We start from the raw sequence: 12,160 nt of genomic DNA, 5'->3' as shown, positions 1-12,160 counted from the left end.
TGCTCCCCCACTAGTACAACAGAACACCATGTGGAGCTTCACAATTGTTTAAGGAATATTTGAAAACGGTGTGAAAAGCATGGTATGCAAAGCAACACAAATAAAACCATGTGCATTATGATTTTTTTTTCATAGAAAGACACTGCTTCATTTAAAGTGCACATTTTCTGTGGCAGACATCAAGCACGTGAATACAGTAATGTACCGGTGGGTCACTATAATAAAGCCTTTAAAGTGAGATGTCCACATTAATCAGATTTATGCACGACCATTCAACCAGCTAGGTTTTTAAAGGCGTATACTGAATGGCACTTCTTCCCAAGTTAAACTAACAGCGTACAAAGAACTCATTAGACTCGTCTTAGAATACACAGCAATAGTTTAGAACTAGCACCAAAAGAACATGACAGATGCATTAAAAAAATTAAAACAAGGCTCTTAGATTTGTTTTTTTTTTCAAGCATGCCAGGCAGGAGAGTGTTTCCGCGCTGCGTTTGCAAGCACTTGTCGCAACTCTTGGAGTTTTTTTTTTCTTTCACGCTACTTGGTAAACTGAAGTAAAAAAGCATACCGAGAAGCTTCGAACCATCACTCCAGCAGAACTAACAACGAGAAATACATACGCTCATTCCTGTCACATTGTAAAACGCTTAAGTATTATTTTCTTCCCGAAGTTATTATGGTGTGGAATGACTTGCCGAATGACGTCGTCAGAGCTCAATCCCTTGAATCATTTCCATCGCTGCTGAAATTTTATTTATTGGCATCGCAATAGGTTCTGTGGTATCTGTGTGCAAATAAAGGCAGGAAATATGTAACGCGCATGTACTCGAACTTTGTTACACGTGCTTAGCAACATGCATCTGAATGTTAATTACGTGACTGTTTGATGTCACCATGTTTTGTAGTTTTGTTTTTCGTTTTTCCTCAGTGAAACACATATGCACTGTTCATTTATTGTTTTATTCTGTTATCATTGCTGTGTGGTTGCTTTGTATATGCACATTTTTCTTTCTTTATATCTTCCGCAATATGAGCTTCCATTTGCTTTGTACGCCTTCTCCTGTATATGCCATAAAAGACCCACAGTATTGAATAAATAAAAATAAATAAATGAAAACGTTTCAGTAACATTCGACTGACACTGGCGCTGCTCAACAGGGGGCGCCACAAGTGCGCACTCGCTCCTGCCATCGGCGTTTCTGCGTCGCTTTCGTCGCTACAGCGGAAGGGGGACACTACCAGACGGAAGTCACTGCATGCAGGTGACACGTATCTCAACTGCCGTAACAAGCGGCAAGTCGATAGAGCGGAGCAGAAAGTAATGCAAATGTCACACACCCAGTTTGCAAACGCGCTTAATTAACAGGATTCTACTCGTGCTGGCGAGATGCTCAACTCATCGACGTCATCGATAGTTCGGCAATGGAGCAGTGGGAACGCTATAAACAAGATTCGCTGGGTGCCTGTGCTGTGGACTACTTCGGCTTTCGCAGTAGTCAAGCTGCACTTAGGGGACCTTGAGGGGCTGTAGTATGCTGTTATCGTCGCTTGGCGTAACACAGGCAAAGCCACATAAAGTATATATCTATCTGTACCGTATTGTTCACACGCTCGCGCCAAATTGAAGTATTCCTCTTCGAGTGCCTTGACGATGGAATTAAGTGGCGAACTCTTTAAGGGCCTGTCAACGTGCTACCCGCTAGACCACAACGCATTTGTCGAGACACTTGCCGCACCCAAGCGGGGGCGAATAAGCGAACCGGGGACGCCCTTCCACCCACCGCTTGGGCGCGGCAGATGTCCCGGCAGTGGCGTCTCGGCTGGGCGGGTATAGCGCGTGGACAGGCAAGCCTTGGCGGTCGTATGGGGTTGTCTTGGCGTAACGCAGGAAAAACCGCGTATACAAAAATGAAGAAGACGAAGCAAGCGAGAACTAGAAAGAAAGCGAGAGGAACGGAAGAAATCGGCAAATAGAAATAAAGATAAATAAAGAAAACAAAAACATAAACTGGAAGAGAGAATATAAAGAAAGAGAGCTGAGAAGAAGGAGGAACCCGTAGAGTAACAAATAAGGCACCACACCTCGTGCACACTTTGGGCCCCTACAGGGCGAAGCTGCCTTAATTAGTTTTTTTCTTTATATCACTATGTTATCTGGTGGTAAAAATAGCACTCTCTTTAGGTGACTTGTTTTTACGTTATCACACTGGGTAGGCCAAACTTGGGCAGATAGCATCGCTAGAACTTAAGGTACCTGTTTACACTTTTGTAAAACAGTGCTCTCAAAGCGAATTCATCGCAAAAAATGTTTCTTGTTATTTGACACTCCTGAGAGAAACATAGCCGGGGCATATAAACAAGATGACTATCATGCCTTTTGTTTACACATAGCAACCTTTCGTACGCATAGCCCTAAGTTTGAACGCCTCATCAATCATCGCCTACACACCGCGTATCTCACGTTCCTTGGCTGTCTTACAAGCATATCAGTTTCATGCACGTGGACCGCAAGTGATGACAACCCGAGTCTTCGCTTTCGTTGCCGTGAAGATACCCATTTACATGATGAGCCCACCCACACGGCTCCGTAAATGAAATGAGACTGATTAAGGGTAGCAGCTCTCCTGGGAAACTCAGGTAATCGGTCAGTCTGCTACCACGCTTTCGGTGTAACTGCAATCTCTCACACCATGGAATTGAGGCAATCGTGATTCCGAGCGTTTTCAGTCAACCTGCTCGTCCGCGTGCTCCTAGCTTCGCGTGAAGCAGCTTCAGCAATACCGTAATCTGGCTCGCTGTCACTGCACCCAATGTATACTTCAATCTCTCACTAATTTGTATCTATATCTTTTCCTGTCTCTCTACTGCCTTCTTTCTCAGCGTTAAAAATAAATAATTGGCATTTGTTTCCGCGCGCATGAGGTAAGGTTCGAAAACGCACGCACGCACACAAAAGCTCTGAAAAGTAGAGGTATCATTTTGTGTACGTATCTACCCCCCCCCCCCCCAAAGAAAATATCGAGTAGAAAGAGCGTCCTTTTAGGCGACTACAATAATCGTCGTCTATCTTGCGTCCCTTCCCTTGAACTATCACCATGTGCCTAGCACTTTCAAGTCACTAACGGCATGGGCGTTATGGGCGTGGCATATATCGCTTTCTTTATAGAAAAGTGGCCCGCGCTGAGTTTTTCTTGTTCTTGTTCACCTATTGATCGCCTAGCCACCTTTGATCGCCTATTGATTCACCTAGCGAAGAATCGAGTGGTTTTAAAACTTATTGTTCAGATTTATAATAATGGAGATATAATAGAAAGATTACCGATAACCTAGGTTAGGGTGCTGCTTGATGTAATGCATGTAATTATTTAAATGAAGAAACGAATCTATTCTTACAATAGAGCAATAATCTGATTTTTATGCGTATATAATTTTGTAGACACGTTAGGATAATGAAACAGAATAATTAGTCAACCTATTAGTTTCATCAATATAGTTCCGGACGGCAGCGCATACTGTCACATTATAGAACCCAGAAATGGAAGTTTTCAATAAAGGAAGCGCAAGCAAGCCGAATGAGGACTATTGTTGCGGGACAATAAGACATCCTTTTCAATCGATCTTTTTTACAGACTAAGACACGCAAGCGCTTCACGTATCTGTGAATCGAATCAGCAAGCACCCACATTCGAAGCGTCGTCTTCTAAGACCAAGACGTTGCAAATAGACAAATGATCTGCAAGAGCCGCATGTGAGTTACTGTTTCCCACTGCCATAGACAGCTTACCCAACAAAAATATCCGTTGTGCAGGGAGCGGGATAAAAAACCATGAAAAAACATATTAGTGCTCAGGGTTCCATTTGGCTCCTAGGCACGTAACATTATCGTTTATACGCGGATGGCTCGTAGAGAGGTTACGCTCTGGAACGAGCCGTGCCTGCTAGTGTCGTAGCGGTGATTTGTCAAGGCATGCACAGAGCTTGTGCAAGTACGTGTGTAGGCGTACACCAAATGGCTACGTCAGCACCGTGAATTTTGTCGGGTGCTTAGAGATTGAACTGTTCACGTGCACGTAGAACGCACTCACGCGAGGCGCAGAAACAAATAGACGCCTGTCTCCGTTCGCATTACGGTAACGCGTTGTCAAACCTTCATTGTCAGCACAACTTTCATCACACTCCGTGTCGGTCAGAATATATATGCCTTTGGCTGTGGCGTATGCAACTGTCTCTTGGCACAACTCGCCCTTTCCTTCAGAGACCGAACAAATGTTATGCGCGTGTAGCCACATGCGATTGCATGTACGTAGTCATACTTGATGCAATAGCAGAACTATGAATGCATATCAGTGTTGCCCACCGATTTTTGGAAAATATCTTACAGTTAATGTGAAAATTAGCCTCTTTACCCTACGCAACTTTTTTATTGTCTCAATGTTTATCTACAACATGAAAATAGCACAGTGTAACGATGGAATGTAAACTATGCTATACGGCATGCAAACGTATGAGGATGCTGGAGCCCTTAAAGACATCAGTGGTTTGATAATCTGTTCTGAAGAAATGTTAAGGAGCACGAAAAACAGCAGATGGGAGGAAAAAGCGTTCCAGCTTTTGTATGTGAAGAGCATTGAATAAAAGAAAATAAAAAGGTAGGAGACACTTCAGCAAGTGTAAGACTGGCACTGTAGGCGACACGACAACAAAAATCGTTAAGCGAAATATCATAGATGCAGAAGAAAAAAGAAAGTTCCGTAGTGTTGGGAAGAAAACCACCTGAGTGACGCTTAGACGCTCATGAAATAAATCAAGAGTCAAGGCATAGGGTAGAGACAAGGAGGCGTTGTTCGTAGACGTAGTGGAGTGCCCGAGTCACAGATCCTACGTTGCGGCAGTGTCAGCTATCCTTCCTTTACCCTTTCACAAAAATAAATCGGTTTCCGCGAATTTTCAGTGCAATTCTACCGATAAAATACCTGATAGTGGGGGCGTATCTCTTCGCTGGGGCTGTGACGTCACATACGTTGTCCTATTTATTGCTTTCCTATAGCGATAACACACTCAGTTGATAGCCAATGCTAGTTTTGAAAGTTCAGATGGCAAGTTGGCCGGCTTCGTGCAGTTTACGACTCTTTCACAAGGCTGCAACGAGTGCTACTGACCCGGAGATCGATTTCGCTGCACAGAAGTGTACGAATCTGTCTGGTGATGAAAATTTTTTGTTGTCGTGATGGCTACTTTTCGGCTACTTTTAACTCAAATTCTGGTACAGTAAGTAGCCATTCGTTATAATGTTTGCAGATTGATCCCCCTATTTTTACCGATGCTCTATAATAACAGACGGTGCACGCCCACGTCCTCTTCCGACCTGCAAGCATAGTGTGGTGCGCATTGAGGTCCACCAACGCAACGCACGGCGCACCTGAAAACACGAAGTGACGAATTTACGTGCGGGTTCGATGCGTAGCGCGCTACTCATGCTGCCCGCCATAAATAGCGATGCTGCGTGCAAGTTTCTAAATATGATGAGCAGCATGCGTGAAGCTGGACTGTTTATTTAAAACAGATTTGATTATCTCCGGATGAACTGATATTATGTAGGTTCCATTAATAAAATTTTACCAGCGACTTCAAGAAAGAACTGCTTGAATTTTTCATATTAGCAGTCACTTGATGGCTGCAACGTTCCAACGTTACTCCTTATCTGGCTACTATACATCTATACATATAGTATCTGGCTACTATGCATAGAAAGTATGCATGGAACACTAAATTTAATATCATTTATTTTTATTTGAAACCAAATCTTGAAGAAAAAGCACGAGGACAAAACTATGTTCTTATTTCTGTGGCCTTTCTTATTCAAATTGGCATTATTTATTTTATTTATTATTCAATAATACATATCTCCACACATAGTGCCACTTCTTTTTAATTGTGCTACAAATTGGGCGATACCATTAAATGACATGGCTGCTAGGGCTACCCTTACCTTGAAATCTGAATACCTTTTAAGTTCGCTCAACCGCAATTCTGACGTACTGCACCGTTCTACATCGTTGTATACAGTTCACCGCGATCATTTGCACCATTTGGGTTTTGTTCAATACTACCGGTGTTTATTATTGGAGCCATCCCGTTAGGTACTGAGTTCTGCGTAAATGGTCATGAAAGGGCTCGTAATTTTCGGCTTGATGGCTTCGCCAGTTGGCCAGAGTGTTTCCGTAAGAAAAAAAAAAAAACATGGTTAAACTCGAGACCAAGGGCTCGACTCTCAGCAATAGCGGCGGCGTTGCGGTAGGGGAAAAAAGAAGTGCGAGAACACTTACATTTACGAGCACATTAACAAAAATCTCCGATCAAGCGCGTAACCCGAAATATTTTTCCGGGAGGGGGGGCACCACTTCGATTTTGGGAGGGGTACCCCCTTAGAATATCCATTTCTCGCTCTCTATGTTATGGCGAAAAAAAAATTAAGAAGGGGTGGAGGGGGGCACGTGTCCGTTGTGCCATCCCCTGGCAACCATCCTGCCCCCGGTGATAGAAATTGATCCGGACTCCCTCACGACATAGTACAGCCTGTCTCGTGGCACGATTGTATGACTTATTGCCAAAATAATGGCATAACATGCCACTATTTTAGTGCGGAATGCATGAGAAGTAATACCTGCAGCTGTAGCTTGTGTGGTTCCAGTCTTAAATGTATCGCTTTTCGACAGTTCCCGCCAGAAGAATAAGCGCCGACACCACCCGTCTTCTCCCGGAGCAAACCGGAACTGCAGCTGTCGGAGTGCTGCTTCTTCGTGCTAGATGGCGCGACAGTTTTATTTCGTATAAAGCACTTCGATGCGCTTGTTCGGCTTGTTCGCGGAACATTAGTTTCGTATCGCGGGCTCCCTTAGTCGCTGCTGCGTCCCCTTTTTAGTTTGTTTGATTTCTCGTTTGCTTGTTTGTTCATATTGATGCAAACCTGCTAACTGTACTAGGCTACTGCTTTCTGCTAACACAGCCTTTGTTGCCCAATCACATTCCATGAGCTGATCTCAGCCCTACCCGCTTGGAGAGGTACTGCAAATCGGGTTTTCGACGACAAAGACTCAGTTTCCTTCTGAACCTTATCGCTGTGGTAACTTTGATGCAGAAACGTACAGATGCGGTCAAAAGTGTGCAGAACACGGGATCGCGTGGCAGAATGCATCGACGCGCCAGCTAGCGACGAGACACGACGAGACACCTGCTGCAGGGCGCATGCGCGTCCCTTCTTATCACTCAGCTTGTCATGTCGCTCTGTTGGACACGGTTACGGAGTTTGTAGCCAAAACGACAACTGAGAGCCGCTTTCTTTGCTCCATCTCAATCTAATCTGTGCCGTTCTTTAACGTAGCGGCTGCGACGGGGCTGGTTCAAGTGCCGGCTCGCGTTGTTATTGACACCGGTTGATTAGCATCAGTAGGCATAGCGAGCATCGCACAACCTGACGAATCCAAACGCACGAAATTTAATTTTCTCAGGCCAGCTTGCCTTTGTCGGGCTAAACCAAGTTGCACTTAAATAAGCTTCGTTAAGTCAAAGTTAATGTAGCCGAAATTAATTAATAAATGTAGTCGAGCACTTTATGACCTAAATGAGGCAGGCGTAAGTAGGTTTAGTTAAGCCCTGTTCACCTTGGTGTTTTCATGTTAAGCGAAGTTAGGCTTAGATGAGCACAGATGTTTTGAAATAAGCATGCCAAGCTTAATTAGGCAAATTTGAACATGCTCATCTTTAACCTAGCTGGGCAAAACTAGTCTATACAAGGCAAACCGTATCGCGGCCAATTAATCTATGTCGACTTTCTTATGAACGCACAGAAGTCATGGCGAGGAGGATACTAATTATTTACCGATCCCATACTAATTAAGAACATTTATGTCAAATTAGTGCTACGTATTATGAATACTATTTCTGGCTAAATATTAGTCTTAAATTCAACTAAAGTACCCTCTATACTAGAGAGACAGAGAGAGAGATAGAGATAGAGAGGAAAGGCAGGGAGGTTAACCAAGCTTGGCTCGGTTGGCTACCCTACACTTGGGGTGGGGGAAAAGGAGAATAATAGAATGGAAAGAGATAGAAAAGAAGAGGAGTAAGAAAGAGAAGAATGAATAGTACGCTCGACACTACACAGCACGGTCTCGCACAGTTCTTTCACAAGCGGTCGTGAAGTCTGGTGGTCCTTAAAAAGTACAAGAGGGCTATGTGGCTTTGTGCGTATTGGAAGCCGTCGGCCAAGGTCCCAGGATATTCTCTTCTGTAAGCGGCCGTGAATGCAGCTGACGGAGCTTGGCTTCCATAATACGTCGTTGAGACGGGTATGCTGGGCAGTGGCATAGAATATGCTCAAGCGTTTCGTCGCAGGCGCCGATGTTGCTTGCCGAACTGCTCGCCATTCCAAGGAGACGAGAGTACGCTTTCGTAAATGCCATGCCCAACCTCGTGCGACACAGTAAAGTTTCAGCGCATCGGGGGAGCCCGTATGGCAAACGAAGTTGCAAGTTTGGGTCGATCGAATACAGGTGCGTGTTGGAGAAACCCTGCATATTCCATTGTAAGAGAGATATCCGGCGAGCAAGTGATTGTAGTAGCCTTGCAGCGTCCGTTCTCAAGAGTGGTATGGGCGTGCGCTGGTCTTGGTCATGAGCCGATCGAGCAGCTTCATCCGCGCGGTCATTGCCGACAATTCCGCAATGACTCGGCAACCACTGAAATACAATATCGTGAACTTCCTTGAGCGCTTCGTGGTAGTCGTGCCTTATCTGATATACTGATTGTTCGTGTAACCCGTGCTGCATAACAAACCGTAGTGACTGTAAGGCTGACCTGGAGTCGCAAAAGATGGCCCATTGGTCAGGTTGCTGTCGAAGAATGTACTTTACTGCACCTTGAAGTGTTGCGAGCTCTGCTGCTGTCGACGTCGTGGTGTGAGAAAACTTGTACTGAAGCAACACATTTTCAGATGGAACAACCACTGCTCCTGTAGAGCTGTTGGAATTAGTGGAGCCATCAGTGTAAACATATATGCGGTCGAAGTACTTTTCGTACAACAGACGCAAAGTCAATTGCTTCAGGGCTAGCGTTGACATGCGTGCCTTCTTAAAGTTTCCAGGAACTGATAAGTGCACGTCAGGTTGACGAAGACTCCATAGCGCAGCTGCTGGATGCATCGCAAGTTTGAAGCCAGGCGGTAGTATGTCTTGATGTTTTGTCACAATACCGCAGTACGAAGAATGGGGCCTCCGAGCTGTCAAACACGCTAAATGATGTGACGGTAGCCGTGATAAATGCCGAATGTGCGCTCTCCGCATCTCGACAATGATATGCGTTGTGACCGGTTGTTCTTGTGCAATAACAATAGTTGACATTGTCGATGAGCATCTTGGAAGGCCAAGGCATGTCCGAAGCGCTTGGGCTTGTACGCTTTGCAGTGCACGGACGTTAGTCTTGCACATGTTGGACAGGACAGGAAGGCTGTACCGGAGAGTTCTGAGAAAGAGGGCTGTGTAAAGCTGCCACATGGAGTGCACGGATGGGCCCCATGATTTTCCGGCGACGAACTTGAATACATTCTCAATGTCAATGAGCTTTTTCTTTAGGTATGTGACACTCGGGCTCACGGTTAGGTCACGATCTACGATGACACCTAAGAATCTAGAATTTCATGTAGCCTAATTAGGCTAAGTATACATAAGTAAGCTAATTAGGCAAACACCAAGGTAACTATGAAAGCTTCCATCAAGATTGGTTGGTCCTAGAATCATCAAGCCCATTGGATTATAATAAGCTCTAAATAAATAACATATTATTAAAACACAAGTAATTAACCTAATTGAAGTCGAAATCTCATATGCTCCGAGAATACAAGCTCAGCAAGATGCTGATTATTCCTGACCGAGTCGAGTCTTATTGAACTAAATACAGATCTGATTACCCTTAACATTATTTATAATTATTGCTGAATAATGTGCGTGACATCGGGGCACACCAGAAGTACTCGAGTTCAATGTCGCAGAATTACGCAAATCACGCCTCGATCCGCCTAATATAGACATATGTTGCTACATAGGATGCTTTTGAGAGTGAAGGTATTCAATTTCGTGTATATATTCATGTTTGATTAATTTCGGCTAAATTAACTTCACCTAACTAAGCTCATTTAAGTGCAACTTGAATTACCCTGACAAAGGCAAGCTGGCCTGAGAAATTCAATTTTGTGTGTTTGGCTGCGTCGGGTTGTCTGATGCTCGCTATGCTTATTTATCCTAATCAGCCGGTGTCAATAACAACACGAGCCGGCGTTCGAACCGGCCCTGTTGCAGCCGCTACGTCAAACGGCACAGATTAGATGGAGCAAAGAAAGCGACACCCAGTTGGCGTTTTGTCTACGAACGCCGTAACCGTGTCGAACAGAGCGACGTGAGAAGCCAAGTGATAAGACGGGACGCGCATGCACCCTGCAGCAGGTTTCTCGTCGTGTCTCGTCGCTAGCTGGCGCGTCGATGCATTCTGCCACGCGATCCCGTGGTCTGCACACTTTTGATCGCACCTGTACATGCTGAGTACAATATAAACTCAGATCAATCGAGTCCCGTGCTGTAAGATATCTACCGGGGTTTATGACTAGCAAAATTGATCCATCTAAGTGCGTGTTGCTGTATAATGGAATTTACTCGGCTGCATAGGGGCGCGCAGGGTTCCCCTTCAGGTGGAGCGGGTAGGGGCGAAGGGTATGGTCGCAGCACCCACCCCCTCTCATTTACACCAATGTATTCCCCCTCCCCCCGAGTCGCAGCACTTTCTTCCTATAATTTGTCGATGTGTTTCACTGGCGTTGCACCCCCTGAAAATAGCGCTAATAAACGGGGACACAAGAAGATTACACACGGCACAGGCGCTAACTTCCAACATAATGTTTATTACCACCGCACGCTCGCCTATATCACCAAAAAAAATATCACATGACATGAATGATGCGCACAAAAAATTAAAGTCTTAGAAAATACAATTCTTTATCACTAAGCGTAAGAGAGGGAGTGCTGACGCACTTAGACCCCAGTGAAGCGATAGCCTCAGCCTCAATAATCTCTCTAGTAAGCTTATCAAACATTCTCTTGATAACTGTGCATGCATTGAATATCGGCGCGCAGCCGATATTCAATGCATGCACAGTTATCAAGAGAATGTTATCAGGAGAACTAGAGAGATTATTGAGGCTGCGGCTATCGCTTCACTGGGGTCTAAGTGCGTCAGCACTCCCTCTCTTACGCTTAGTGATAAAGAATTGTATTTTCTAAGACTTTAATTTTTTGTGCGCATCATTCATGTCATGTGATATTTTTTGGTGATAAAGGCGAGCGTGCGGTGGTAATAAACATTATGTTGGAAGTTAGCGCCTGTGCCGTGTGTCCTCTTCTTGTGTCCCCGTTTCTTAGCGCTATTTTCAGTCGTCACAATGTACCAACAAGCCCAAATTTCGACAGTGTTGCACCCCCCTTTTTCGCCTTCCTCCTTTGAGCACGCTTATGCTTGTCCCATCTGAATCCACAAACGAAACAAGATGAATTAAATGGCAGTTAGCAATGATTACCGCGCATACGCTAGCTCAGTTTTACGTAATATTCAGCAACGAGGAAATCGATTCGGGGAATGTCAGATGCATCACGCGCCGGCGGGTCGAAATCAAAAGGCCATGAAAGGCGATGTTTCCGTGCTCAGATAGTAGCTGCAATCATCGCTCTACTTGTCACTGGTAAGTTCACATGAGCTGGCACAGCTAGATTCCACGTCAGATGGCATCGCCAGCTTGCTTTTCGCGCGAGGCACGTGAGCTATGTTTGCGCCCTGACCTGCCGTGGGGAGGTGTAGCGGATCTCGTGACGTCATCGGCAACGGGTTCTCTTGGCGTCGTCCCATACCCATAATGGATGACGAAGCAGCTCCCTTTTTCGGTTTTGGTTTCGACTCACCGTTTATTCCTTAATTGAAATTATTGACGAGTGCCTGGGGGTAAAAATCAACCCCTCGTGCTTTTGTAGAACTGTCAATACTATGTGAAAACAACATTATCTCAATATGGTCGAAAATGCACCAGTGTTCTCCTTTAAGTTTTACTTTCCATTCCGGT

Source organism: Rhipicephalus microplus, chromosome 1, assembly GCF_043290135.1.
Source record: "Rhipicephalus microplus isolate Deutch F79 chromosome 1, USDA_Rmic, whole genome shotgun sequence".
In the NCBI taxonomy this organism is placed as follows: domain Eukaryota; kingdom Metazoa; phylum Arthropoda; class Arachnida; order Ixodida; family Ixodidae; genus Rhipicephalus; species Rhipicephalus microplus.
Note: the sequence above shows the minus strand (reverse complement) of the source record.